The sequence below is a fragment of the Corylus avellana genome, chromosome 1 (genome assembly GCF_965113065.1).
Source record: "Corylus avellana chromosome 1, dhCorAvel1.hap1.2, whole genome shotgun sequence".
Classification (NCBI taxonomy): domain Eukaryota; kingdom Viridiplantae; phylum Streptophyta; class Magnoliopsida; order Fagales; family Betulaceae; genus Corylus; species Corylus avellana.
Genome location: NC_142490.1, coordinates 23,204,248 through 23,209,975, shown reverse-complemented (window position 1 = coordinate 23,209,975; position 5,728 = coordinate 23,204,248). Strand labels below are relative to the sequence as shown.

The window sequence follows — 5,728 nt, the reverse complement described above, 5'->3', positions numbered from 1 at the left end:
CTATAAAGCTATGCATTCTGATTCAGTGAATGGCATGCCACGATTTTCTAACCAGAAGAGCTAAAAATTCTATCTCATTCATCAAAGAAGACCAAAAAATCTGATAGCATCAAGCTGTCGATGTTGAAGTTCGCGTATCAAATATATGACTCGAATCATATTTGATAATGTTTACAGGATTATAATTGAGTATTTAGCATTACTCTTGATTTACATTCTACTTTGAGTTGAGTCTTGTATGTAAAAGACTGTAATAAGTATGTAAAAGTCTTTATCAAACAGACTTAGAAAGAACTTTAACTTTCAAGACCAATTGAATTATAGTATGACTCATTCTCATTATGGTACATCAGTGGTTCAGAAAGCGCTATCACTAAACCGGTATCATTCTACTTTGAGTTTAGTTTTATATATGTAAGAGACTTTCACAAGTAATACTTGTGAAACTTGGGAAAATTTTGCGCTTGTAATCTTTGTAATATAACCCTTTCCCTTGACTTATTTTTCTCCTTAGAAAATTGTGGGATTCAATTATTTTTTTTCAAAGCCCATCGAGGGAATGCATGATACGTACACATGTGACGTTGGAATATACCAACCCCGACGTGTTGAAAGTTAAAAAGGTTTGCAGTTTCCTCCAGTCCTAAATCCATATCTTTAATTACATGCAAGAAAGTAATTGACTGGGTGTTTTATTCACACGTGGAAGTTGGAATATTGCCAAGGTGTATGTGTTGAATGTCAAAAAACTGACCTAATATTATACTCTATCGTCCGGTACGTACTGGTTGGATGTAGTATGTTATAAAGCCAAGTTTTATATTCTTTCCACTGGTCAAATGGGGTTCAATCTCCCCTTATTCTCGGGTTGTTTGCGTTTACAATTTAAAAAGTACGATTTAAAAATAATAATTATTAAAATACAGTTAAGTGTTTGATAAAATTACGGTTTGACTTTTAAAATTGAAATTTAATTTTTATATGTGAATTGGTTTAAAATCGCATTTTTTGTGTATGAAATTGCAATGTCAAACATACTCTTATTACGAATTTTGTAATTTTATTTTGGAATTATTAAAGGGTGGAATATGAATATTCTATTTTTCAATCGCTTTTAAGTTCACCCTTATTGTTAGCTAGGGTTTTGTATTAATAGCTGTATCTGAGTAATACTAGAAGTCACTCTAAAAAATGATATCACTTGGGTTTGTAATTGATCATTATTTAATTTTGATCAAATAATAATTTTAAAAGTCACAACATACATTCATAGAATGACACAAAAAGAACAGATAAGAACTTCTAATATTACTCGATGTTAATATAATGCTCATTACAATGCCCCATGAGCTGGCCTATCTTGAAAATTAGAGCAAGTACTTTTCAGTAATGTTTGTTCCTAGACAAGTATTTTCAAGATTGAATATTTTTTATTTAACATTTGTCAAGAAAGTCTTTCATTAATTAAAAACATTTTTATTTTCAGTTTTATGCATATGTTTGTAAACGACATAAAAGTTGAAATATTGAATAGTTCAAATAATAAAAGAACCTTAAATATATAGTAAAGCATTAATACTATATTTGGGCTAACTAGAACGGGCACTCTGCTTATCCAAGAAATGAGACTCATTCAATCTCTGCAGATAATAAGTTTAATAAAGGCGCTTCAACTATTTAAAAAATTAATTGATGATTAATCCATTTGAAATATTTGGGATAAAGAGAGAATTAATGAAATCTCAGATTTGGATTCAATTTATAAATTGATGAGTACTTTTTTGTTTGGAAAGAAATCGAACGATTTAAGCACAGGGCTCTTCAATTAGATAATATCAAAGATTAGGGCAGTAAAAAACTAGTCTGCTCCACAACTCGCTCGGATTGCTTGGACCCAAATTATAGCTTGTTAGTGTAAAAACCCACTTGATTAATAAATGATACATACTTGACTCTCTCGAGTAAACTCGATAAAGGCTTGTGAGCTAGCTAGTTTAAATTAAAGCTCAACCGGCTCGTCTGTCAAACTCGTTAACTCGTTCATATATATATATATATATATATTACTAAAAATTAGTTATATAAATTTAAGTATGTTTTTGGAGGGGTCACCTTCCAAAATCATGCACCCTATTGAAACCAAATTGACCACAAAAATTGATGATGATGCACATATTACTTTGGAATACAAGCTCGTTGTATACTTCGTCCTCTATTATACTCCCTCTTCCGGTAGTAGTTGGAAGTATTATATAACAAAAATGGTACTTAACTGTAACATCCACTTTTGTTATTAAAATATTGGAAAAATTTTACTGAACACTTCTGAACTTCTACCTGTTTTGAAATACTTCTTTAAACTTCAAAATCTTTCAATTTAGTCCTCTGAACTTTCAATTGGTCTCAATTTGGACCCCTACATTAATTTTAGCAGTTCAAAAAAAAAAAAAAAAAAAAAAAAAGGAAGAAAAGGACCAAAATATCCAAGATTTTTGTTATTTTAAAAAAATAAAATAAAAAAAATGTTTTGGAAGTTAGAATTTTATACAAAAGTTAGAGGTATATATGTCATGTAACGTTTGAAATCTGACGAAGTGGTCCAAATTGAGAGCAATTGAAAATTTAGGAGACTAAATTGAGAGATTTTGAAGTTTTAGAGAGGGTTTATCAAATCGGATAGAAGTTTAGGGGTCTTCAGTGAAGTTTCCCCTAAAATATTTGAAATCGACGCTTCTAATAATAAGTAATGCCTTAAAAGATATGAATATGGGGCATCAAATTCAGGCATGATTCCAATGTAAAAAAAAAAGAAAATGTTGTTTTTCTTTCTATATATATATATATATATAGATTGTTGGACTTGGTCACAAGTTATTAAGTAATTTTAGATAATTCAAATAGTACCACTGACCCAATCCCCATCAAACGTGTGAATCATGTACTTAATTAATATGACCTTTTCATATACAAGTCAAGTCTTTTAACATTTGCTCCAGTCCACTACGATTCCGCGTGAAACTCTTCCTCTCTTCCTATTATATATACCCTCTTCATCTCCCCCACATCCCCTCAACATTAATCTTCACCTTCAAATCCCAAGGATTAATTCCCAGGTGATCGATAATCATGGCTCTATCCACAATGATCTACAATCATCTTCCCACCACACAATATTCCACCATGACCAGGATTTCTGTAGTCCATGCCCATCAACAAGCTCTTCTTGATCCCCCAAAAACAAAACCATCAAATCCTGCTTCACGCCTCGCCGAATCGCTCTCACATCTCCTCCACCTCCATCTTGAAACCCCTCCTCGTACGGAGCTTCACCAATCCATTTGGGACTCTTTTAGTGAAGAGAAACCCTCCACTCCCACAACTTCTCCCAAGGAGGTGATAGCGCACAAGTGGCGTGAGATCCACGGTTCTTCAGATTGGGACAATCTTTTGGATCCTCTTCCACCTTGGCTCCGACGAGAGGTTGTCAAATATGGAGAATTCGCACAAGCAACATACGACGCTTTTGATTTTGATTCTTTCTCCGAGTATTGCGGGAGTTGCCGCTACAACCGCAAAAACTTGTTTGAGAAACTAGGCCTCACTAAAAATGGCTACAGAGTCACCAACTATATTTATGCCATGTCCCACATAGATATGCCTCAGTGGCTGGAGAGGTCACATTTGGTTAACACGTGGAGCAAAGATTCCAACTGGATGGGATATGTGGCGGTCAGCGATGACGAGGAGACACGTAGGATCGGACGGAGAGACATTGTGGTGGCGTGGCGTGGAACCGTGGCGCCCTCGGAGTGGTACGAGGATATGCAAAGGAAGTTAGAGCCATTTGGGCAGAGAGATGCCAAAGTTGAACACGGGTTTCACAGTCTTTACACTTGTAAGAATGAATCTACTAGGTACAACAAAACAAGCGCCTCAGAGCAAGTGATGAAAGAAGTGACAAGGCTTGTTGAATTGTATAGGGAAAAAGGTGAACAAGTTAGCCTTACAATCACCGGTCATAGCTTGGGTGGCGCATTGGCTCTCCTCAATGCTCACGAAGCCGCATCAACCATCCACGACCTTCCCGTCAGCGTGATTTCCTTCGGCGCTCCGAGGGTCGGAAACGTGGCTTTTCGAGATGAGCTTCATCAGCTAGGAGTTAAAACATTGAGGGTGGTGATTAAGCAAGACATGGTCCCTCGGATGCCGGGACTTGTATTCAACGAGGGTTTACAAAAATTTGATGATATAACGGGGACTTTAGAATGGGTTTACACCCATGTTGGAGCTGAATTGAAGCTCGATGTTCGTTCATCGCCTTACCTCAAACGAGGATTGGATTTGGCAGGGTTCCATAGCCTCGAGACATACCTTCATCTTGTCGATGGGTTTCATAGTACTAGCACAACATTTCGGTCTGATGCGAGGAGGGATGTTGCCTTAGTGAACAAGGCATGTGACATGTTGGTTAATGAGCTTAGGATCCCACGTTGTTGGTATCAATTGGCCAACAAGGGATTAGTTTGTAATGCTCATGGGAGATGGGTAAAACCAAAGAGAGATCCTGAAGACATACCTTCACCTGCTAGAGAGAAAACTGTTCATCTTTTTGTAGATAGAATGCAAACACAAGATGTACTTGAATCTGTACTATATGCTGTATAAACTATTAATTTTTTGTTATAAAAAAATTTTTTTTTAAAAAAATTAAATTATGTGAGGACATATTTGGTTTGGTCTTAAGCCTAGCTCTAATAATTAATATCTAAAGCTATCATTCACACATACTCATAACCATATTTTTCCGGAAGAGAGAATGATGAAATTAAAAAATAAATAAATACAACATTTCTACCAATATTTGAAACAATATTTTTACTTATTTGCTTCAAACTAAAAACTTTCTTAGGAGTGAGAGTGCGTTTTTAGAATATTACGACTGCCGATGAATAATTTGATGCGAATTATATCCTATTTTAAAGGGAGATTTGGGAGAAATAGGATCACATCAAATTAACGTGATTGTAAGGACGTAAGACACTATATTAAGTTATAGTGGAGTTGGATGGAATAACGAGACGAAAATGGTTTGTCTTGAATATATATATACTCGCCTTAATCTACAATCCCATCATCAATGTTTTTCTCGAAACTATTAATTGTATTAATGTTCCCAATAAACTTTTTTTTTTAAAAAAAACATATCATAGTATCATACTTATTAATTGATAAAAGTTGCGAGCCTAAAGCTCTTACAAACAAAGCAAAAAGCTCTGAAGTAAATCATAGCCGAAGCTAAAGATACAGTCATCAACAACAGACCAAATCAACCAAAACACAGCATCCGCTAACCTATGACTAAATATCAGGTTGAAAACTCAGATCTGCATCAAACAGACACCATCTAAACTAATTAATAAACAATATCAATGTTCCCCCAATAGCCAAAATACCCTTAATAAAATAATATATATAAGGATATTCTTGATTAAATATATAAGGATATTCTTGGTCTTATTAAAAAAAAAATTATTGTCATTTTTGTACTTTTGTTGGCCTTAGAAAATATTGACATTTTTCGACAATTTTAAAAAATATATATATTGACACAATTTGTAGTTTAAAAGACATTATCACATTAATTGGATGTTTGAGAGATAGTTTGAGGAATTTACGGGTCCACCAATGAGTTTTGTAGTCCCATAACTCATAGCAACGCCTTTGTAGT

The 5,728-nt window shown here is 34.4% G+C and overlaps 1 pseudogene; it reads left to right on the top strand.

Annotated features, from left to right (window-relative positions):
- The first annotated feature begins 3,126 nt into the window (after positions 1-3,126).
- On the top strand, positions 3,127-4,665 carry LOC132169492 (phospholipase A1-Igamma1, chloroplastic pseudogene; annotated as a pseudogene).
- Positions 4,666-5,728: the final 1,063 nt, after the last annotated feature.